General features: G+C 43.4%; 1 protein-coding gene across 2 annotated transcripts in view; it reads left to right on the top strand.

The window, feature by feature from the left end:
* Positions 1-25,146, top strand: part of TBL1XR1 (transducin beta like 1 X-linked receptor 1) — a 95,067-nt gene that overhangs the window by 45,398 nt on the left and 24,523 nt on the right. The window contains exon 1 of one of the 2 annotated variants that reach the window (XM_026045182.1): positions 18,627-18,647. The exons of the other annotated variant lie outside the window; for it this stretch is intronic. The gene's annotated coding sequence lies outside the window, so the exon portion shown is untranslated. Of the gene's footprint in view, positions 1-18,626; positions 18,648-25,146 lie in introns of those variants that run through there. 2 annotated transcript variants of the gene reach the window in all.

The raw sequence follows: 25,146 nt of genomic DNA, 5'->3' as shown, positions 1-25,146 counted from the left end.
GTCGGGCCAGGAAACCCCATGGAGGTGATACTTAGTGTGATGAGCTCCCTGAAGGACTTAGTCCAGAAACAGAAAGAGGTTGGAGCTGCTGGGGAGGATGGAGAAGTCACCTCAAAGAAATTCGGTGAAGGGATTAAAAGAGTTCTGCAAAACTTCCCCACGGCTTTAGTGAGACTTTTCCTTTGAACCCCATTGAGATGCATTCGATAGCRTCTTCCTGTGACCTAACCACTCTTTAAGACAGCTGAAGAAAGAAATGAATATAACTATTACCCTGGGGTTCCTCTCAGCTCAGCTCACCTAAGTGCTCATTTAACTGTTTGTCTGCTTAGCTTTCTGCCAGTCCCTTATTTTACCAAGGCTCCATGCAGGCTAAGAGAGGCAAGGGAGGGGCTGGATGCAGCAGCTGAAACAGGGGCAACTCGGCACTGTGGCAGCAGGAGCTGAAGGTGCAGAGGTTGGTGTGGAGGCCCTGCCAGGAGCAGCGGGAGATCGTGACACCAGCCCCAGGCTGGAGCATGCGCCGCTGTTGCGGTGCGAAAGGAAGTCAACAGTGTCCACTTGTTGCCGTGGCCGTGTGTGCCATGGTTGGATCCAGTCATGGAAAAGCTAAGTCATAACGAATACGCTCCATGACTTGTCTCTGCAGGAGCTCAGTGTCAGTATCCCACTGGCGCTGCTGTTCTAAGAGCAGAGGGAATAATGTCTGCAGTTGGGCAGACCTTGGGAAGCAGTGGTAGAGCTGCAGATTGATTTTCATGGCAATGAGAACAGGGACCTCCTGCTCTCCAGAGCTTGAGAGACAAGAGACCAAAAGAGACATCAATAATTACTTCAAAATAAATAACACTACAAGCTTAAGGCCCTTATCCATCGAATATATATGTGTGTGCGTACATGTAATGTTAATGCTTAAAATTAGCCAAGTATGAAAGTGTTAGGAATAGATCCTAAAAGGGCCTGTGAAATTTATCATAGAGACTGTTGGCTGAGGCTGTTGTCATATATTTGTGAATGGTAAACTATACACAGTTTTTGGAATTGTCAGAATTCAGCAATAGTGTTGATTTTTGGAAATGTTCAGTATATTCTATAGGAAACAAATTCCGTAGATTGAAAGATTTTTGTCATTGAGCAGATATTGAAGAATCAAGTAGAGAAATGCATAGAGGATCTTTAAGTCTTCCATTAAAAGGCCAAATAATCCAACAAACAAACCAACTAAAGGATAGAAAAGCAAAGCATTTTGACAAATTCAGATCATAATTATTAGCTTTTGTAATGTAGAGAAATTCATAGTGATCCAAAGTGAGTTGACATTTTACCAGCAAATTACTGGGTTCCTCATGAGATTTTACAGACATTTTTGCAGTCGATTTTGGATAAAGTCATCCTAAGTTTTTTCCTGACTTAGTTTTTTCTGATAACCTGGAATTTTGTTTCTGAAGCCTTTCAGCTTTTCAAATTAATGGAGGCTCTTATAGATGAAAGAAGTAGTAGCGTGGGGCTCGCCTTGCCTTTTGTACCGCTGTTAAAGGTCTCTAGCGGATGGATTAAGCAGGAGGGCACCGGGTCCTGGAAAGGGAGCAGAAATGGTGGCTCTGTCCTGCCATGGTGCCGGGGAACGTGCTCCGCCAAATACCTCAGTGCTGTGCCGCGCAGAGAAAAGCTTTGACTGAGAATTCTCAGCAGAACCATAAATAAGTAATTATCTAAACAGCCAGAATATTTAGCTTCTGGCGGGCGCCCAGCGCAGAGGAATTATAACAGCAGAAAGAACTGAGGCCGCTAACCGAAATGAGCGGAGCAGCGAGAAACACTGCTGTTCTTCTCCTATTGACACGGCCATTCCCTGTTTTTAAATCCTCAGTGTACTTGAAAAGAGGCTGTATCTGCTGCAAAAGTCTTTTTTTTTGTCGGAGCTKTTTCACTCTCACTCACTCTATGTATTTTCCCCATTTTCTCTTTTCCTCCTTCCTGTCCCCCATCCCTTGTGTTTTTCCTGTCTCTGCCGCTGTACCGGGTTTTGGTTCAAGCATGGTAGTGCAGCTCGCATGGGATGGTGTCTCACTGTCTCGGTGTGCTGGACAGGCGTATTTGACGTTCCTGTGGTGGGTTTGCTGCCATGTGCCTCTGGGGAAGCTTGTGACTCCCAAACCACCACCATCCGCCCTGTGAATGGTGAAAGAAAGGCATTGGAAAAGCAGTGTCAAATGTGCATGGTCATGATTAAGCTTGTGGCACACTAAAAGATGAAGAGGAGTATTAGATGATTAGATGTACCTGGAGAAAACGCAAGGACGGGCCCCTTTGTGTCCTGGCACATGAGTGCTCCCAGCTGAAGAYGCTTTGCACAAGGTGACACTGAGATGTCGCTTGTGCCATCGGGTCGTGATCCTGGTTTTATCGTTGTCAACAGAAAACTGGTACTCGTTCAAGTCAACAAAAGTAAAAGCTRCCCTTAGTTTCTGTGGTGTAGATGCTGGGAGATAACGTGTGTTGCTCTACAACAACAGGAAATCTGTAGGCTGGGGGGAATGACACTGAAAATACACATTTGTGTCTGCTTGGGAGAAGCCAAGGGCTGCTGGTCCCCGGAGACCAGGGGCTCTGCCCCTGTGTGGCCACCAACGTGGGGGCCAGGCCTAGAGGCCTGCGCTCATGTGAGAAGCATCGGATGTCCCGTGTGACCTGAGCGGAGCCCACCAGGGTTAGTGCTCCCACGTGCTCTGTGAGGGTGACGGGTCTGCTTCCCCCCGCGATTRCTGGGTGCAGGTAGAGAAGCCTTCGCGATGGGGGATCTGAACCCCCCGGGGTTGATACCGAGCCCGGCACGGGCATAGGGTCCATAGCCAATGAATTTGACCTGTACATAGTTGGAAGCGGAAGCTAGCAAATGGTATCAAACTTGTCCTCACTCTATATGGGATATTTCCCTATTTATTTCTTTTTTGCATAGATTAGCAATATTCTGTTATGTTCTGTGTTTTTAAAATRTTTTGTATGTTCGGGTGTTAACACCTGTTTCAAAAGCAATTGAAGCCACTAGCACAACTGAAGTCCAAGTGCGTTGTAAAACTATAGAAACTAGAGGACCCTTTTAAAGTAAGAAACGGGCAGTATGAGTACAGCAGACTTTACAGTACAAAATAGTTGCTTTCCATGGTACTCCAGTTGCCGYGTTTTTCAAAAACCGCTGTGTGTTTGTGCTAAGGAGAATGTATTAACTGAAATGTATATGATAGATTATGAAAAGAGAGTTTTTAAATATGTGGTAATTAATGAGAATCGAACATAGAGTCAGCATAGTTGAAGTGAATAGAGAGCAGATCAACTGTCTGAGTCGATTCTTTTTCCAGAAATAAAAGAAACAAATTTAAAACTATCGGGTACATAACACACAAATTAAAGGGAAAAATAGATGGTCAAAGGTTAAAGAGGGAATGAAAACACAAGTTTTATGGTCACAAGATCAAATGAGGCATTAGTTAATTTTCCTTTTTTTGGTGCAGTTCACCAGGAGGTCAAGTAATTCAACTGAATGATTGAACTGGAACAAAAAAGAGTGCCAGAAAAACTGATTCCTAATAACACAAACAGAAAAATAATCAAATGAACTTAACACTTCATGTCAGCTTTCATATAAAAATACATTTGAAAATGTAGGAAGTCTACCCTAATAGGATGGAACCTGATTTACATAAAAAGCAATTTTATACCAGCTATTCTYGTAACCGTTGATAAATTATTCTACTAATGAACCATCAAAATGGATTTAACTAAGAAATGTCTGCTCTACGGAGTATATTTTCTAGAGCTTGACCATCTGGGAAGGGGTAGTAATCCGAGGAGCAGCAAAGGATATTTGATCCCAAGGAAACACTCTGAGGTAATAGTTAATTACATAAAATGCAAATGGAAACAGTGTTCCATTTGCTCTAAAATGAAAATAAATACAAGTTGTTGTTTCCTGATAGTGGCTCCCTGAGGCGAGGAGATGCTTTCTAGACAAGATACTTTCTGTCTTTTCTCAAAACACGTTTCATACTTTTTACAGGAAGCAAGTAAATAGTTTGCTTATCAGTTCCTGAATGTGCCTGCAGCGTAGAGTAGCTTGCACACCTTTGCACTAGTCTAATACGCCAGTCTCTCCTATGTATTTTTCTAAAACATAATCGCTTTGTGCTGAACGCCTAGATTTTTGTTCCGCCGAGGCGCTTTCAGGGCCGCTGCAGCTCGCTGGGCGCTGGTGAAAGTCCAGCGCGGTCGGGGCCGCCGTGCAGGCTCCGCTCCGGCGCTCGCGGCCTGGGAGCCGCTCCGAGCAGCGGCTGCGGAGGGAGGTCTCCGTGCTGACCTGCTCTGCTTTTGTTCCCCTCTTGCCTTGGCCTGAGCTGACCGGTGCTGCTGCTGCCTTGCAGCCTCGAGGAACAAGCAGAGCTGCTTTCTTCTCTCCGTGTTTGCTTTGTTCACACATGCCCTGGTTTTCTTTATGCCAGTCCAGTGTATTTCAATTGAAATTCTTTTCACTGCTCGCCCAAACTAAACAAACCTGCTGACCTTTGTCTTGCATTATGGCATTTGMTGCGACTGTTACAGCCAATATCCACCTAAAGAGGTTGACAGAGCTCTTTGGACAACGCRGTGGTGCTTCTCACTCTGAGCATGTTGCTTTTTGTTCAGCTACGGGTAATGTGCATTGTGGAGTGTGTGGAAAGAGCAAGTGTGTCTAGACTTCAGTATGGCATTTGCTGCAGCATCACTTGGGAAATTACTAGTTTGTGTTGTCGATGAGATACTGTAGGAGAACCGTGGAGTGACTAAGGAGCACATTAAAAGCGAGATGACGTCAGGTTGCGTTTGGAGGATGTGCTGGATGGTGTTAGTTATCATAAGACTTGGTCTTGAACAGACTATAATATTTTCATTAATGAAGTTGGCACCAAAGGTAGGAGCGTGCAATAAAATTTGCTGATGACAGAAAGCTGAGAGGTGCTATGATTATAGGTAAGAAATGGAATATCACACAGGAAGAGCTGGGTGACCTTGAGGACTGGAGTGGAAAAAGCAGACTGAAATTCAGTAGCATAAAGTTGCATTATCAGGCACTTTTGGACAAATCAGAATTCTGCTCTATCATGGGGGCTCAGCTCCTGGAAATGTAGGAGGAACAGAAAGACCTGTGTCTATCAGCCAGTGAGAGCAAAGCGTGGCTGAGTCACTAGTATCTTGCATCTCTGAAAAACATAGTCCGAAGGTATGTAAGGTGAAGAGGTCCTTCTGGTGGGAACACGGAGGTGCTAATGTGCAAGGAACCAGTGCTAAATCCTCAGGGGTCATGTTCTGAGCAACTCTGCTAGAGCATGTTCGAGAAGGAKGAACATAAAATGGAACAGGTGCCAAAAAGGACTAATAAAACGGTGACATAAAAGCTGAGTCCGTCTCACAAGAGGACACTGAGAGGTTGGCTGTCTTGTTGAGCCTGATGAAGTAAAGTCTGAGAGAGGGTTTAATGGCCCTCTCTAAATACATGAGGGGTTGGTAAGTACTTGGGCGAGTATAAACACTTTTATGTAACACTAAAGGCAGCACTAGCATAAAAAAAAAAAAAAAGCATTTTCATCAGGAGTATGCTCAGGCTGGAATTGAGAAGASAGAGCATATCCATCGGGGTGGGATTTTCCAATAATCATCCAGTATTATGCTAGGAGGAAAAAAACCAACAAAACCAGAAAACACCTCACTAGTTTTGAGAAGGACACAGCYGTGGTCGGTTCACGCCCTGGCACCAGGGAAATGCAGCTCTCTGCTGCCTCTGCCCCCAACAAGACAAACTGTATGGATATCTCGGTCATTTGTCTGGGGACTCTAACCCTACGGAATATCTGCCGAGAAAAAAATGCCAGACAGGCAGAAACATTTGTAACATTTTGCCTCGCACTAGGATAATGGTTTATAAATTTGTAGAGCTTCAGCTGTTTAATAAATCCTTCCCAAACTGAACCCAGCAGCCAGAGCCAAGAGCGGAACAGGCGTCTGCTGCTGTGGTGCTTTTTCCTCTCCCCTTCCAGCCTCTTTCTTCCGGACATTTTCCTGCTTACTCTTCACTGGCCTCGACCTGGGCTCAGTTCTGCTGTGTCTGTAGGTCCCTCTGCCCCTACATCTTTATCTGCAGGAGTTAAAACTAGTAGACCTGGAGTTCTGTCACCATTAACTATATAGATGCTGTTTTGCTCCATGRCAGTATTGAACAGTGTATTTATCTGAACCGAAACAACTGATTTTTTTAAATAAGCCATGCTGTATCCTAGCCCTTTTATTACCCACTTGAGGCCTGTTTGATTTTTTTTGCCCCCATAGAAGGGGAATCTCTTTTACTGGATGTGCTAAAGGACTGAATCATCAGCAGCCGTGATTCAGGCTATCCGGAGGACATGGGTCGGTAAGGAAGATTGTAACAGATGGTCTAAGGAAAATATATTAAAACACAACAACAAAAGTCCTGCACAGGAGATTTACTTTTTTTTCCCTTTTTTTGACATTTTGCTCTTGCGTTGTTTATCGACCTTTTCTAGTTAGATTACCATCTCTGCAGTGCAGGAACTAAGCCTTACGTGTTTWTGCGGCGTTAGCACCATGGGGCCCTGTTCTTGAAAAAAGGGTCTTTCGGATRCTCCTGATGTTCAGATCAACAGCAGTAATAATAACGTTCATAATGTCTGGATTGAATTGTTGCAAAGGTTCCTTGAGGGGAAAAAAAGAGGTGTCCGAAATATAGAACAGATGAAATGTAAGTGAAATGAGTAAAATCCCTATGATACGTTGCATGCGTGCGCTTTTGGGTGTTATTTTGTATATTTTTGAGTCTTTTGCACGACTCCATTTTACCCCTGTGTGCAGCCCCATCACGGCATTTACGAGGGTCTGTGTGGACATGCGCTCACCAAGCTCGTGCCCAGCAGCGTTTGGGGGGTTTATCCAGGCGCAGCCTTTCAGCCCCGCAGCTCCCTCGACGTCTGTTTGCTGGCGGGCGGAGAAGTTCTGCGCTCTGCCCGTGGGATCATTTGCCTTTGCTTCTGGGCAAGCCCAGCAGGAGCAGGGGACCATGCCCAGGGTGTTGCCGTCTGCCACCCCGCAGCCTTGGCTCTTTTCTGGAAAAGCTCTGTTTTTTAGGGGCACTGATTTTTTTTTTTTTTTTGTTTTGTTTTCTCAGGCTTCAGTGCTGGAAGCAGAATTGAGGGGCAGGGTAACTGGGGACAACCTTGCCTGCACATCCCTGTGCTCTGAGCAGTGCTGCCGTGTAAACACAGCGCGTTTGCTTCTAGAAATTGGGTCAGGTTTTAATTGCATTGTCAGAGCTGCTTACGGCTTAAATAGTTTGCTTGTCAGAGTATGAAGGGGAACAAAAGCGGATCTGCTATTATCTTCTTCCAGCATTTATAAAAATACAGTGTGTGTTTGTATGTGTATTTATATAGACACACATATAATGTACCATGAGCCCAGAAATCCCTACAAACCTTGTCCTATTTGCAAGTATTATAGGCTCTCAGTTTTCTCCTTGACAAAATGAGCTAGCTTTTAATAATATATGTTGTGGCATGTTTACAGTGTGTGTCTTTCTCTTCTGACTGTTGCTGTGCTGAATAGACAGGCGAGTTTGCTGTAGTGGAGGCTAAGAATAAGAGGGTTTTTTTTTTTTTGTCTTTGGATGCATTTCTGAAGAGCAATTTCAAGAGTCTAGCTGATACAGGAGCCAAAATTTAAAGTCAGTAATCGCTTGCCAGAGCTACCCTGCTCTCAGGGCCCTGAGTTACGTAGTCTGATTAGTTCTTTTGCCCTCRTCTTCCTCCATAGAGAATTTGTGTAACCAAATAACCACTTGTGCTGCTCCTGCTTCCTGGCTGTCCTCTAAAACCGCGGTCATTTGAAGGCTATGGTGGCAAAGGATTTATTAGTTCAGTGATTTATATACATACCTATTGATGTATGTGTGTATCTGTGTGTATATAAAAATAAAAATAAAAATTCATTTATAACAATTACTTGCACTTAACATAATTGAATATATTTGGCTGAAAGAGGTGGGAGGGCAGCGGCCCTGGCGTCCTTGAGGAGACACCCCTGGCCGGGGCTGTGCCGAGGTCCGGAGCTCCGTGGCCTGGGGGGACCCTTCCCCGGGAGCAGCCTGGGCYCCTTTGACAGGTTGTGTCATTGCTGAACAAGCCCCGTTCCAGCCGTGGCGCTTCAGCAACCTTGCTGCCTTCATCCTTTCCTCTTTCAGCAGCACCTTGAAGAGCTTGGGTTTTTTTTTTTTCCTTTTTATTATTATTATTTTTTTTAATTTTGGAGGGTCTTTCAAGTAGTTGATGTGAACCCAGACTTCCCGGTGAGCTGCTCRTCCTCATCTCCCTCATGCATCAGAAACTCCTGCATCCCATCCCTGTTCCTAGGAGTGATAATTAAAACATAAAACCCGAGGTGAATGCGCCTCGCTCTGTCACGTCAGTCTTTGTGTAGGATAAATGCAATTACAGCACAATGCAAAAGGAAAATACACTGCTTCTTGTGTGGATAGTGTTTCSGTGTTTTAAGATAAGCTCTTATAATCAACTCGACGTGCTGATCCCCACAGCCGTTGTTGGAATAAAATGTACTGGTATTGGAAGTCTTCAGTTAACTGGCCCAGCCCACCCTAGTCCTGGAAGCTGTTACAGGATCTGCCTGGGATGTAAATATTCTTAAGTGTGTGATAAGGAAAAGCTCAGTAAGATGTGGATGGGACTATGCTCATCTATTATTTCTGATTTCCATTTAAATTAATTTGTACTTGTCCTGCTTATGTGTGGCAATAGTAATGCATAGAAAATACCTAGTGTGATGAAAGGGGTTTTGGAATCTCACCTGGTTTAATATTTTATTTCTTCCTGAAGCCCTTTTGCTTTCTCTCATTTTTGATTCCTCCATGTTTTAGTAATTATAATCCTAGAAGTTATTTTTAAGGRAAAAGTTAGGAAATCATAAATATAGTGTTGTCCTATTATCAGATAGCAAATGTGTTGTAGTCCAGGGTTGTCATTGCTCCCCAGAGGTTTAAACATGAATCAGGACAGTGCAAGATGACTTGCAGCTACAGCTGATTTCTTTGTAGAAACATGTTGCTATGGATAAATATTTGAGAAATTAAAAAATTGGCCAAGGCTCTTGGTTCGGAGCAAATCTTAAGTTTACAAGGAWGGTTTTCAGGAATTCTTTTTTTGTTTTATTCTTTCAGGTGATTTTAGAAGGAAGTGCTGTAAAAGGTGCTCTTGCAAGTTGATGAGCAGTGATACGATTTTATACCTACAGCAAAAATGTTTACAGGGTTTCAGTRCAAGTCTCTCAGAGGTTTCTGTTTATTCCAAATTAACCTGCTGGAAAAAAGTGAAAAACATTAGTATCCATCAAAACGGGAGCAGAGGTATCTCTGCTGAGGAGATGGAGTGCTCCTTGGACTCCGGTTTGAGGGGACTCTCTCTGCAGCTCTCTCTTTGTTTCACATCTGTGCCCAGATCTATCAAACAGCGATTCCCACCTCTCTTTCGCCTGGGCCTTGGTGCCTTTTAGGAAACATTAGTGGGATTTCCCTGGTCAGCCTTGCCTGCCTGTGAACRCTACGGGATGCTCCTTCCCTGCGGACAGAGTCGGCCGAAGGGAGGAGAGCAGCAGTGCAGAGGGTCTGCGAGGTAGTGCCCAAGGCCAGAGCAGAGGAAGACTCAGTGGGATAGTCCGTGTTCTTTCAAAGCATAACTCCCCATAGGGACTTTGACCTCTTCTGAAATGCTGGAAGCAGTATAATTTGCTGGAGAAATCCTGAATCACATAACTTTGCAAAAGCTGAAGGAAGGAGGTGTTCCGTGTTGACTGTGTTTTAGCGGCCTGTTTTCCTTGGTGAAGAGACCAGAGAGCTGCCAGGGAGACCTCTGCTTTTAAGTACATGGCTGTAGGGAGAGCRGGCTCTTCTGTCTCCCACACAGTGGATTTCTGGTGACCTTGAAAAATCTAAACTAGTAGTCAACAGATGACTTGGTTTGAAGCAGATAGGGCTTTGTGAAGGATACCTTATGCTAGTGCGGACGGCTCTTCCCCATTGATTACCAAAATACATTGCTGGAGATAGTTCCCCCCCCCCGTGGTGACTTTTTGCATATGAATAAAATGTAATAGTACATTGTGGTATTGCGTTTAGTAGCCTGTTTGTAGCAGTACTAGCCATCCAGACCAGTTGTTGCACAGGAAATAACAGAATAGGATCCAAGGATTTCTTGCTACTGTGACCTGGAGAGGGTGGCAGGGCTCCCAGGCCCTTTGATGCGCAGGAGCTTTAGGATACRGTTGGGTCATTGTCGCAGGCAGCTTCCTACTGAGGAATTACCTTTTTCCTTTCCCTGCGTAGACTGCTATACAGGAAAATGCCTGCATCCCATCAGGTTGTGTGATGCATCAAAGGCTATAATAGTCTATTACAACTTTTGCAGGTACAGTTGCATGTAATGAAGTTTGCGTGTAGGAATTTAATACAAGAAGGGGCACAGCAGGAGCACTGCAATTGAGTGAGGGCTGGTGTGCCTCCAAACTGAGGGTAGGCTTTGCTATAAATATGTATTTGGCATTTTGTTGATGGGTGGCTAACTAATAATTTGAAGGGGAATAAAGAGATCTGGTATTAATAACTAATTGATAGATACTCAAGTATTTTAAATCTTTTTCTGCTTACTTATAAGTATATTATTCATATATGATGTGGCCTTCTTTGCATGTGTAATTCTGATATCCGTGCTTCAGTAGCCTTCAGCTGAWTGAGCCTTTGCAGTCATGAAAGCTAGAGAGCAAAGGCAGGCTGGTCGCATTTCTCAAAATCACCTTCAGATGTTGCTGACAATTTTGAAGTATGAAAGTGGCACTTAAACTATTAAAAAAAAAAAGCRCAGCCTTCTTGAACCAGGGCCCGAGAGGAAAGCCAACGATTTTACCTACGTATTTCCTAAATTTACGACTGTAAGTAGGTGTTAGCACAGTATGTTTTCCTGTGTCTGTAATAAAACAGGAGACAACTTCTGGGTTTCTCTTGAAAAAGAGTAGCTCATAAACTTATAGCTTATCAGGAGTAAAATAGGAAGGGAGATCTCCCAAGAAGCCCAATTCTTTGAGGTGAACGTGTGACATGCATTCAAGTGCACACATTATAGCACACACATTGCTCTACCAAAGAGATGTTATGTTTGGCTAGGGGAACGTTTCCCCACAGGTTTGTCTCCGTTCTGCATCCTCAGCTTGCCTCCTGCCTGCTCTCTCCTGCTTATTCTCGTCTATAAATTAATGACTTTGTCCTTTTAATGAATTCTTAAATTGGAATAGGGAGGGGAAAATGAGAGCAGCTTCGTRCTCTGTATGTGCTGGTTATTTTTAGATTTGCTTTGTCCCATTTCCAAGCAGTCGCGTTTCCCTGAAGCTGATGGAGCGGAGCAGGAATAGGGCGGGCGGCGAATCCCCCTCATAGGAAACGTGCGGGCGCCCCTTGTTTGTTACCTCTGGTTACCAGTTACCTTGTTTGTTACCTCTGGTGCTGGTAACTGCTGTACCGAGCACTCACACGTTCATTTATGAATAACAGAAGTTGTTTTCCCACTACATACATTGAGTTTGTTACTCATTGTGCTAGCTGTCTGAGCAGATTTAAACTGTGTCCTAGGAAATGTTTGCTTTTGCTGGATTAAAATTTTACTGGCGRGTGTCTGTGAAATTCACGTGTTGGCGAAAGCATCAGAGGTGCCTTTGACGGCACTTTGAAGCTTTCACAGTGAGGTTTCTCACCATTTGTTGCAAGGAAAAACCCATCATTAGTGTCCACCTTCTAACACAAAGCAGATGCAGGTTATTGCTTTTCAGCACACGTTSCATTTGTGGGTAGTGTCCTGCAGTGGGTTGCTTGGGAGAGGGCCCCGTAGCAGGTGACAGAGTCCTTTGCAGAGATGGGACATCTTTGCATTCCTATCTCTTGCCCTTCTTCTAAAAGTTATGTTTCAGTATAGACCATAGTTTGCTTGTGAAGGAAAGAATTTAAGGTAGGCAGACATATACCACCCTTGCAAGTGCTCCATGACATTTGTTTTGCTTCCAATTTCTTCCAGATCCCCAAAGATTTCAACTTTAAGAGGTTTTCTGTTTGCTTGCTTGCCCTTATGAACTTCGCTGTGCACAGTATGGCACGCTGGGCGCCGAACCACCCTGGAGCAGCTTGCTGGGTAGCTCCTGTGGCCAGCTGRGCTGCAGAGGAGCCTTGCTCAGGGTTCAGACCAGCTCAAAGTTCAGCCCTTCTCCATCTGGGAATGCAGCTGACCCTGTGTGTCCAGTTCGTTGTGATGTTCTGTGGAGTAACACTGCTAAAGTGTGCCCAGGTATAAGGACAGGTAATGAGGTGCAAATTTAAACTCTGCAGGAGATCTAAAGCATGATTTCTGCCATTTAAAAGCAGTTTCAGGTCAATCATTTATTGTGCAGRTTTTTGACCCAGTGTTTTTCTAACTCTTCTGAATTGCGCTGATTTCTGTTCCACGTGGTGGCAGGTGTGGTCATGTCACGGCATTTTTGAAGCAGACTGGTCTTGAGGTTGTTTAATAATTACCTCTGTTTTGTTTTATGATGTTTCCTAGAGAAACTTTTTGGTACGGTACTCCATGGCATGGTTTAAAACTTAAAGTTAAGAACATGCTATATTTTTTCATTCATTTAGCTAATAACTTGCAAAATACTTTCAGAGCTAGGAATGCTTTTAGTTGCTTCCTTAACACAATCAACTTCAAAATTTATGCATGTGTCCATACCTAACCTTCCATCCTGCGTGTAATCCTGTTTCATTTCCATGAAGTCATGAGACTGAATCACAAAATATATATATATAYTGCACACACGCGCATATTTATATATATACAAATAATTTTCTTATTTGTTGTATAAATTCATTTTACAGATCTTGACAGATTAAGGTTCTGTAATAAGARTTTTTAAAATCTCTAGTCCATTAAAATTCACAAATTTCAACTCACATTTGAAGTGGTGATATAAATGTTTTCTGCTTTCCTAAGGAGCATATTTGAATCAGAGAAATTCTGCTTTTCCTTGTAATATTTATTTGCTAATCTCTTCTGTCAAAAATAGCAAACAGTCGAAGCACTAATCTAGCAGGCCATGACGTTTTAAGCATCTTTGAGAATTATCCATGTGCCAATATTGATAATGAAATAAAAGCATTTGTCAAAAGCCATGCTCTAGGAATATAAATCAATGATTCATTTATGAAGTTCTCCGGTTTAACTCCTAATAACCCTTTAGCAGCACAAAGTTGTAGGAACTTGGAATGCCCTCAGAAGTTTGTAAGGAAGGACRATAGATGATCTGATTTTGGCAAATAAATGAATAAAAAATAGAAGAGGTTTGTGAGTAACTGCCAGTGCCTGTGATTTAGAGGAATGAGAAATGAACTGTGTTTTTTTGTTAGYTTACTTTTGATAAATTTAGAATATATTTTTCCAATTGAATTACTTTTTCACGTTTTGCCTTGAGACTTTCTTAATACTCTATAAAATCTCAGTACATTCTTGCTCAGTTTTTCAAGTCATGACATGACCGTTCCATACAGCAACCCTGACACTGAACTTTCTGAATAGCACCAGAAAGACGTTAATGCCTTTTGCAAACATTTCTTTCATCTCGAGTTAAAGGCCCATTGAGTCTGTGAATTAAAATTAAGTTATCCAATGTTTCACAAATATACATATTTTTCGGCTAAATTGAGTGATGGTTTGGATTACCATTTTCAAGCCTTAACAAAGAAAACAAGAAAGTGGTAACATATGTAGTCAGATTATAACAAGATTCCATAATTTAACATTGCTGCGTGATGAATTAGTTTGTACAGATTTTGACAGCAGTTGCTTGTAGTAGACTGCATTGCTAAGTACTGCACAACAGAGGCATTTCCAAAACAGGAGAAAAATCAGCTCCTTCCCTTCTCAAAGACTTTGTGAAGCAGGACCTTGAGTTCGGGTTTAGAGTAAGGAGGGGAGTTTAGTAGTTAGTTTATAGTAAACTAAGTCTGCTTAGGGCCAAATTCCACTGTTTTTAGGTGTGCATCTAATCAAATTGCATCCCAGTTTGGGGAGATCATATCCCCAAAATAATCTGAAAAAATAACTTAGTATAAATATATACTAATGGTGTCCACAACAAATAGTATGTGTGCAGAAAGCCATACACATCAACCCTTTGCTCATGTGCTTTCCCCCTGTACCCTTTTTAATATTTGACAGGATCTCTTCCATGCGTGGTAGTACTTTTTTAGTTCTTGAGTATTTGGTGTTTGAAAGATATATCTTGTACGGAGAGGCCGTGAGGCACAGCAGAACATGGCTGCTTGTCTGCTGAGTGCAGGTGCCTGTTAAAGCTCATGCACATGGACCCGCTGCTTCTCTGATGAGCTGCCAGCGGGTACTCAGATGTGAAACTTGGTTAGCAAGCTCCGTGGACTCTGAAAATACCCCCTGCACGGGCTGCAAGGGACGTCTTAGACCCTTCTAAAGGGTGGATGAGGAGGGGAAGTTACATGTTCGCCTGGGACTTTGCCATAGCCATAGGAGAGCACTGGTGGTGTTCAGGTAAAAATCTTCCTAGTCCCATTTTGAAAGAGGAGTGACTGTTTAGCTAACAAATACTACTGTTCAGTGGCACACTTCAGGTGTACCAGTGCTGACACTTGTGTGCTGCTCGTAGCATTGGGATCCATGTTCGGATTATCGTCCGTCCAGAGAGTCTGATGAAGATGCTGGTCGTTTTGGCCATAAGCTTACGGGGTCACGTTTTCCTGAAGGGTTCTCCTGGACTAGGGTAACTGCCTGGAAGACGTTTGGGCTTCTGAAGCTCCTGCTTCGCTGCGTGTGCTGCTGAGCATCCCACCAAAGCTTGGGCTGCCGCACGCTGGGACTGGGGGCTCTTGCAGCTGGGCCCTGTCAGATGTGGCTACCACAAGAGCTGCGGCCCACGCAGCCAGCTGAGGAACTGCCGTGTGCTCCAGAGGGAACGATCCCTGTACTGGGAATGGTCCACAGGGCCTCCAGCAGGAAGGAGGAGCCGGCTGGGTGCCATAGGGCTGTTCCCAGCTCCATGGGCCGGAGCCGAGCTGGAGGGTCAGGCGGAAGGCGCCACAACCTGCTCTGCATAAAAACCTTATAAGATTCATGTGTTCTGGGATAGCTTTCCACATGCAGCAGGAAAAGAGCAGATACTGTGTTTGTTTGTGCTGTTTCTGAGTTTCTTCTGAATTACAGCAAAATATTTTTGTGTTCCCCTCTGCAAGTACTGCTGGAAAACTGAACAGATTGGCTTAACTTCCTACAGCAACCTCAAGGAGCTTGAATTTTTCTACCCAAGGGGTTTTTGTAAGGCCCCTCTCCTGTTCTTCTTAAAGATGGAAATAGGAATCTGTGGTGCTGTTGGTAGGGACAAAATGGGAAGCGAATCTCTCTTTTTTTGTAAATGAAGCGGCTCTTTGTTAATGCATTACTTGGATTTCAGTTTCTCTGCTGGTGACATTTATTAGGTGGATGGGCTTTGAAATTGAGGGATTAGAGGCAATAAGTGGTAGCAAGCAGATCAAATTTCTCAGTGATAACATCTTTTTTATGCAAATGGAGGGAAAGCAGACCAGAAATTAAGCTGTGCTCACAGGGTAGACTAAAAGTAAGGCTTTATTCGAGCCCTGAGCTCTCCAAAGAAACAAAAGATTTACATTCTTATTCAGTGGCAGTTTATACAGCGTTTCCTTTCTGTATATGTGCATCTCCTCAYCTTCAGAGCAGCCTGTTACAGTCGTACTCATCCCACAACGAAATCCATGTCAGGTGKTATTATCAGGATGTTCTAGGGGTGGAGGCAGCTGTAAACAGCACTTCTTGGGCAACATTCAGTTTATAAAGTGGGCATCGATACTTCTTATGAAAACACAACCCCTTTTTTTTCCCCACAGGTATGCGAGCTCTAATAACCAACCAAACAAAACCCCTAGACAGTCATTTAAAAAAGTTACTTGTTTGTTAAAAATCCCTTTTGATTACCTCCAAATATGCATTGACTTAAGAAAGCCCGGCTTAATAGCAGTAACTATTGCTGTTGCAATTCATGAAAGAGAAGAATCTATTACAAAAGCTTGAGRTTTCTGTGAACAAAATAATCTTTTTGAAAGCCTGACTTCCTTTGATTTAACAAGCTGCATTTTTTCCTCTATTTCTTCCAGTTAGTAAAAGTACAAAGTTTCTGCGTGGGGGGGAGGGGGGAATAAAACATGAAATGGGTAAAAATGGGCCAGTTTCTTAAAGCAGGGAGGCATTTTTCTCAGGTGCAGGTGGGAGGCCCCGTGCTGATCAAGGAGCTCGCTCTAGCGGCAGGTTGATCCCGTGTGGCCTTGGGAATGGCAATTCCCACCCTTGTCTTGAGCGGGAATTGCCATCCCAGTGTGCGCTAAGGAAAACAGGAACACGAGGGATGGTTTTATGGCATCTTCTTAAAATGGCTACATCTGTTGCAGTCCCATGCCAAAGCAAATGTGCTGTGTTTACACTGGCCACTGTCACACGTACTGGTAGTCCTGCGATAAAATATTTGCGCCATAATTAATTTTGAAATGTGGGCGTAGTGTGTATTGCCTTTTGGAAGGCAGTTCTTAAGTGTATCAATATATTAAACTGCAGAAATAACGGTTGTAACTCAGCCTGCACAAATGCTGCAGGTGTGAGCGTTTCGTAGTAGATATGGTCGTTAAGGTTGCCAGTGAGAATTGCATAAAATGTTGAGATTTAGGTTTTCATAGTTTTTAAAATCCATGKTTTTGCACTGAATTTTTTTTTACAGATGGTTCCCCTGTAATGTGATTAGATTTATCACTCAGTAAGGGAGGAGACGAAAAAAAAAGTTTTATGTTTAAGCCAGTTAGTTACTTGCAACCACTTGCAGATGAGACATACTTGATGGGAATGCAAAATGGGAGAAGCTAAAAGCATGGGAATGCCAAGCCATGCTCTTCCCGCTTGTTGGCTTACCTAGCAGGATCCGCGCCCGGTTTAAGTGAGCTTTTGCACAAGCGCTCATCACAGAGGTGAAATTTCATGACTGCTTCAAACTTTGCTTCTAATTTTTTTCTTTAKTCCATTTTAGCCAAACAGTTCTCACTTCCATTAGTGGTACAGACAGGGATCAAAGCAGGGCTGACCAACCTAGTGGAGAACTGAGCTTGCCTTAATTTGGGGTCAGGACCTTTTCGCTTGTTTTGTAAGCRCTGTTAGGGTGGGAGGACTGGGATACTGGTGGTATTGGAGGGTTTTTTTCCTAAGAAATAGCAGGGATAAAAATGAATAAGATGAATTTTACTATTAGGAAGCTGAGGACCTCCCTATTCCAAATGATACTYGTTAATTTGGATTAAGACTTATCTATCTGAATCTATTGAGAATTTAGACAAGGAAAACCATCCCTATCAAAATATTCTCTATTTTGAGTCTTTGTTCTGAGGAGGTAATTGGGACGTTTATTACCTATAACATCTTGTATGGGTCTTTGCGGTGGAGTTCAGTGTTTAGAAAGGGGTTTGTTCTTTCCCTGAACCATTTCCATTTGGCACGGGGTATCTGGTGTGCTAATTCCTGCTTCAGAKGGCTGAGTTTTGGATTTGTTGTGTTTTCTTTTCTTTGTGTTTTCTTTTTGGATATATGTATCCTTTTTGTTGCTGCACCCACTTGGACAGTGTTCTTCCTCTATTACTTTAAAACCTTATTTTTTTCCCCCAAATTAATTAATTTATATGAAGTTACTCTAATGAATTCATCTCTAATACATGTCTATGGCAGGAGTCCCTGCATCGTATGCATGTTCTCATCACAGATATATAATGCATTTAACTTCCATGGAGTATTTAAGTTCAAGCCATGTGTGCAAATCAGCTCACCAAGGTTATTTAAGTTTTTGTTCATACAGTGTATTTTTTAAAGTAATGTTAGGTTTGGATCCCAAAGGTCAAGTTTGAAAAACACCGRGCAGTTTGATTGTACCTTGTGCTTCCTATTTCTTATCTTAGGTTGAGTCATTTTAGCTGAACACTTCAGCTAACACTAAAATAAGCTACCATATCAATACTTAGACATTTGTAAATTTTAATCTAGGTATGCATTAAGTGCTCTTTAGTAAGTAGGAGAGCAGCCAAAAAGAACAGAAAATTCCATTAAGACTAACAGTCTGTTCTGTTCTAGTGTTTTGGTTTTAGCTAAGAAAAAGTGGGGAGAGMTTAGAGTTGAAACTGTGCCTGTAATGTTGCTTTAATAACAAAAGATGATCAGTAATTTTTGTTTGTTTGTCAAATAAGCATATACTGTGATCAGTAGGAACTGAATGTTGTTTTAATGCTTTCAGTAAAAAGACTGGTAGAAGAGTTTCTATCTCATCCTTTCATCCTTTAAGACAAATATTGATAGAAACTGTCATGCTATGGTTTGTGTTACAGGTGGTGTAATACAAAGGCTGTACTGCTGCCACATCACAGTTTTGTGGGGTTTCAGAGAGTAGTTCTGGTAAGGACACTCCATGATTTATCTATTTATCTGTCATAAAAGTGGCCCGATACAATTCAGTATCGGTATTTATGATGATAATGCATTTGTGTTGCTGGTCAGGTGTCAGCTGTTGCAGTCCACTGAATCTTTACCCTAAGTGTTCTTTATTCACTGGTCTTTAACAGCTCCTTTTGGAGCTGTAACTGTCCAATGTGTAAATCCATATTCATTTCATTGAGCGCTGTTATGATAGGAGACATCAGTTCACAGCGTGGAGATGCTAATAAATAGACCCTTTGACAAAATGGCTTGTGAAAACSGTGCTGTCTTCCTGATGTGTGGAAMCATTACCGCATTAGTGCGCATTAGCCTTAAAGAAGGTGCAAAAGTCACTGTGCTTTGATTATAGTATGTTTAATTTCAAGTATTAAAATCTGGACTTCCTAAAGGAAATTCTGTGTATGTGGTCCAGAGGGCAAGTAATCCGTGTTCTGTTACCAGTCTCTTCTTAAATTTAGTGTATGCGTGTGTCTTTACAACTGTTTTCCTTGGARTACATGTAACCGCAGTCCGCTTTCTTCTGACGTCTCTCCCGTGCTGAGCCCGCTCCCTCTCCATGGCAGGGGTTGCAGGGGAGGAGGGATCACTTCCCCTTCCCTAGTAAAGGGGGGAATCATCCCGGGCCCCTCTCCYGACAGCCACTCGCCTGCCCTGTGCGGGGGCACGACTGCGGCTTGGTGCTGCCGGCGGGAGAGGGCCGGTGCCCCGGGCTGGCTGGAGACCCTTAATACACGCTGTAATTCCACCCATGTGGGTAAAACAGGGGCCTTCCCCTTTACCCCCAGCCTTTACATCAGCAAGCCCTCCTTGGGAACTCTCGTACATCTATAGAGRACGGCGAGTTTGTTTGAACAGCCCATATTGGGCAGGGAGCGCCCCACAACTCGGCGGGGAATGTTGGTGGCTGTTCTTTATGGTCCCTGCAAGGGACATTTTAGTGGCCCTGCTCCAACAAGTCACCTCAGCAATTGAAGGCAGTGGGACTACGATCTGCTTAAATATTCTTATGGCTTGATCTGAATCTCTCTATCACAAATGATCACAGTTTTCTAAAGTTGATGATGGGAGCTCTTTAGAGCCTGAGAAATACCGAGAATTTTTTAAAATTGGGAGCGATTTGTGCAGTACTTTTTTAAGTATAGTGTGATCTGGAGCAGTTGTGCTGCAGACGGCTGCCTCCGTCACATTAGTTTCACGCTGCCCTGTTGTCAAGCCCTTCTCCTGGCCTTTGAAGCGTGGGGTGGAGCTTGGTCTCCYGCTGGACCTGTGATTGCTGTGCCCAGAAGCACCATAACGGACCGGGGAGGCTCCTGCTTGTGTGTGGACGGGGTTGTTGCTGGGTTCATTTTTATTTTTGGAGGCTGTTCTGCCTCATCTGGCAGCCTTGGAGACCGAGAAGCTTGAATTGAAGTAGTCACTGTAATTGTTTAATTCTGCAAGAGGGAGCAGAGGTCGTTGGTGGGGCAATTTGGAGGCTTCCCTACTGCAGCTGCCTATGTAACAGTAGCTGCAGATACAAGACGGGCCGTGTTCCTGTCTCGGCTGCTGCTCAGCTTTACTAGGCAAAAATGTTCTCCCTACATATAGGATGAAACTATGATCATGTTTCTAACTATGGCAGCAGAGGAGATTTTTAAATTAAAAACAGTGCATTTTAATGTAGGGACAATTCATTATCAGACAGATGATGTATCTTTAGGATTTGAATACTTTGCTTTAGAGGGGATTAATCTGAAAATTCTGCAGAAATGAGAACAGGTGTCTGCTGTTGGCCTGGGCAGTCAGAAGGAAGCAGCRCTGTCCTGGGTTTTGCCTTATTTCTGCTACGAATGATCCTTTTGCCTTTCCTTTTATCAGTGGTTTCTTTAGTAGCTTCTCCCGCTGCTCCTGTAGGAAGGGCCCAGCTTTGGTTTGGAGGGTCTGGGTGTATGTGCGTGTGCAGGGAGGTGCTCACAAGCATTTATACCAGCAAGCCACAGCTTTGCATGCAGGACATGCTTTGATTTCATCATTGTTTTTATCCTTTATACTGTACTGGTAAATCACAGTAACTCTTTAATGTATCTGTTAATATTTTTTTGAAGCTCATTGCCTGCACGTGTGTTCAGATTCCTTTTGTTAAGCAAAGACTCTCTTTACAGTGTCAAATTAGCAACAGGATTTGGAACATGCATTTAATTTTTTAAGAGCAGTAATGCAATTGCTTCTACAGATACAGGTGTCTTAAAGTGTAGGAGCCACCTGGAGCTGTGCTCATGAGATCTCTGAGAAATCTGCCTTTACGATGGTATAAATATGTCTCGATTTAAAAACCCATAGTGTAGCACACCTTGGCATTCATCCACCGTTGTCCTTAGCCTGGGTAATTCGAGTCAGGTAGCGTGTTCCACTTTAAAAGGACAAGGAGAGAAGCTTGAGGGTTTTTTTTTTATTATTATTTTTTATTTTTTTTCCTCCAGGACATTTTATAAAAGAAACGACTGTTCCTGGTGATTCAGATATTGGAACAGCTCCCATCAGAAAAGGATATATTGCAGGGTAGGAAGAATCTGGGCAAGGTTGAGGAGTGTGTTGTRTCTATTCTGTATAGTGTGGACATACCACCTCAGTCCATGTGCTCTCTTAATATTGTGTAAAAAGAGCCCTGATACAGATTCATTTTGAGTAAAAGGCTAGCGTGTGTTGAAGGCAGGAGGGGGCAAGTGAATTAGTGGCTGGGCAAGCTGAGCGTGCAGTAAGTTTTTCGTAACTTGTTTATAGCTAACTTTGAAGGGAAGGACAGATAGTAATTGCTATGGAAATTTGAATATAGCTGATACAGATTGAGGTAATGTCTGCCAAAATGCTCAGCAAAAAGCCCGTATAGATGGTGTAAGATGCTGTACGCAATGACCTCTTTGAGATTGAGTACATAGTATGATGCAGAGATGCGGAGAGTGAACGTGTGCGTTGGAGTTGATTATTGTGGCAGATCCTGCAACTGAGGTAAATGAAGGAGAGAGCTGCTTGTGGCCTTGGAAAACAGCGTGTCCCGCGCTGGGAGCCGCGGGGTGCCCSTGCCGCGCGTGCGGCTCCGTTTGCCACGCTGCCGCTCACGTCCCTCCCGCAGCAGAAACGGCGGCGGCGGCATCGGCCCCGGCGCTCCCGCTCCTGGGTCGTGGCCTCCTGCGGCCTGAGGCGGCCGAGAGGGGCAGGGGAGGGCGGCCCGGGGCGCCCGGCCTCCTTGAGCCCTTCGCCCTGTGCGCGGGCGGCTGGGCTGCTCTCCCTGGCAGAATTAACAGCGTCCGTGATAAACTCTTACCGCAGTTCACATGTGATCAGTGTGAGGTGTGAATCTTTGAATGACGAAAAAATAACATTTTTTTTCATTATGTGACAATTATGTGACAATTTCATTATGTGACTTCAAAGTGATACGGGTGCTTCTGGAAAAGTTAACATTTGATTTTAAAATCCACCTCAAGTTAAATTCTGAAGTACTAAAGCATGTAAAAATGATTCTTTTCTCTTCTAACACTGTTTTTTTTCTAAACTGAAATCTTGAGCAATCACTTTGTTACAGCTGCTTTTTCAGAGGAATGTGCCRATTCAATTATTTCTTCTGCTTAATTAATATTTACTTATTTTAAAGCATGAATGAAGATAGCCTCATGCTGTCCCGTTGCACCTGATCGTGCTTACACAGCTAAGTGCTTCTTGTCATTGTGGGTCAGGTCTTGGAATTTGAGTATTCTTAAACCAAGATAAGGCAGCTCTTAAAGGCTGCGTGTGAGAGCGAGAACTGCGTTTGAACCCTTGCTAATGCTGCTGCTGCATTCAGTTTTGCTAAGAGTTTTATTGGGTAATGAAAAGAAAGTGTGGTTGTGGGTGGTATCGGTGGAGTGCTTGATGAGCAAAGTACGTCTTGTTTTGCAGATCAGCATCCTAATAAGGCCTGGGTTGTAGGGGAGTGTGGGAGTGCACATCATATATAACTCAGATTTGCAAGTTGTTCTTGTTTTGCAGTCATATAGCCCATTGCAGAAGCACGCTGCTTATTATTTTTGTTTTTACAGAGCCTTTTTCTGTTTGGGAAGGTCCTGCAGTCATAATGGTTATTTACCTGCATCTTCCCACTGGCTCGCTCAAGGCTGCTTCGGTAAAGAATGATGGATGTGAAAATGCTTTTGGAAAGGGAACAGGGTTGAGTTTTTAATCTGGGGGCAAACTTTCTTAAACCTTCCTTAAAACTCTACAGTTATGTTTAATACTACAGTCAATCATGGGTTACATGCATTGAATTTTTATTTTTTATTTTTTATTTATTTTTTACTTGGTGAGCATCTTGAGGTTGAAAAGAACTTGCCAGCTTACATTTAATTCATTGCAGGCTTTTGGATGTGTTTCATGGCAGTAGGGAACTTTGAACACAAAAGATGCTGAATTCCACAGCCCAACTGCAGTTACATTCTCAACATGTTTAGTATCTGGGTTAATGTAGAAAAAAAAGGTCAAAAGTGCAGTATATTTGTGCTGTCAGGCTGGTGGCATGCTTGCCATCAGTCCTCATGGATAAATGGGCCTTGCCACAAATAGACAGAGACCATTGAAAATCATCCTCAGCACCTTTAATTCAGTCTGTCTCCTCTATCTGAGGGATATTCTTTACTTTTTTGTCATCCCAGAAGATTAGTAATGAATAAACAAGGATCTGCCCTTGCCTGCAGTGCTTAGTTGGTTCTGATGGTTAGTGAATGCTCTTGATGAGCAGTCACTAAAGGTAAAGCTTATCCCCTCACAGGGTCAAACAGTTAATTTCCAGTAAATTGTCACTGAACGATCTCGTCTGTGTCCTTTGGGGTTGTTTTCCTCTCTCTAAGCTTTTGACCCTGTTCTGGTGTTTTTCACAGAGGATTTCCCCTTCACCCTTCCCTTTTCRGAGGCAGCACGCTCAGAGTTAGCAGCAGAACATCTGCCCCAGGCAAAAAGCAGCAGCTTTCACAAGCAGCTCGCAGAAGGATTTCAGGAAAAGTACTTTGTTATTCCCAAACTAGCTACTTCCAGAGCACGAAGTTCCAAAACCACTTCTCTCATGGGACACATATGTAACTCTAGGCTAATAAGGGGGAAACAAATCTGTTTACATTTACAGTAGCTGCAGTTCCCTTCACCTGCTGTGTGAACACAGTTGCTGTCCCTGCGCCCTGACTGTTTCCAGCCTCATTGCAGAAGTGACCTGCTTTGCTGTAGCAGCGAGGGAAGACGCTCTTGTGAGTTCTTTGCTCTAGAAATGATTGTATAAAGCCCCTATTCTTTGTCAGGTATTACAGGAAATACTTCTCTTGCTCTATCTGTACAGTTAATGTTCTTTTTAGTGGCGTTCTGTWAACTGCTCTTTGAAAATAAAACCCACGTTTGCTGTCGGCCTTGTAGGTTTAGAAGAAGCTGGTAAGAGCACGTGGACTCACACACTGAGGACAGGGCAAGCGAGGGAGCGGACCCTGGGCTGGACAGAGTCATGTTCCAGTAGCTGCCTGTGTTTATCCAGACTGCCCTAAGCACGTTTGACCATCTTTAGTTGATCACTGGAAAAGAAAGACCAGGCCTCAAAAAATTAGRGGAATTAAGGACAATTATCTAAGTAAATGGAATTAACGGAATAAAACTTAAAAAGCCAGTGTTTAAAAAAAACCACAGACTATAGCAAAACAGCAGAACCCAACCCCTCCTCCCTCTAAATCCTGAGGCTCTGTGGCCTCTAATGAGGGTTTCAAGAGACTCTAGCAGATGTCCTCAGTGTAATGCTGATGCTTTCAGGTCCTCTAGGCAAGGGTGATGTGGTCTCCTAAAATCTCTGCTTCATGATGGTCATACAGGAAGATTTTGYTGGGGTTTGCTTTACTTCTACCAAAACAGTGGACTTGAGGCAAGAAGCGCCCACCTGATGCTAGCGTGACCTGTGGAGGATGTAGCGGGGCGCAGGGGAGCTGCAAACAGGGACCACGTTGGCTCTGAAAGACTTAACGTTGCTCCRTGCCCATGAAGCGACTCCGCCAGGTCTCATTTCTGCCCTTGCTCCAGCTGGGGTGTATCTGCACTGTTTTGTTATTCTGTGTACGCGCACTTCAGATCATCTCAGCCTGTTGTTACTGCAGCATAAAAACTTGCTAATCAAGAACGAGGGAACGCACTGTGATAAACACTGCAAGGCGAAGGAAACAAGGACAAAGCCTTGTCCTGAAGGGCCCTCTGTGTGTAATGCAGAGGCCGTAGCACTAAACAAAGCCAAATAAAATGAACGCAAGTTAGCTGAAATAGAAGTCTCTTTCATTGAAGATGAACTGARTTTTATTCAACCCAGTGGTGATTTTTTTGTGCGAAGTGCTAGCAACTCTAAATTTTTATTTATGTATTTTTTTTTAGAGGAAGAACAGTAAAAGAAGAATATAGACTAAGATATTACTGAAGGAATTAAAGA

This window comes from Nothoprocta perdicaria, unplaced genomic scaffold (genome assembly GCF_003342845.1).
Source record: "Nothoprocta perdicaria isolate Ctin4 unplaced genomic scaffold, notPer1 scaffold_4, whole genome shotgun sequence".
In the NCBI taxonomy this organism is placed as follows: Eukaryota; Metazoa; Chordata; class Aves; order Tinamiformes; family Tinamidae; genus Nothoprocta; species Nothoprocta perdicaria.
Note: the sequence above shows the minus strand (reverse complement) of the source record. Positions and strands in the feature narration are given on the sequence as shown.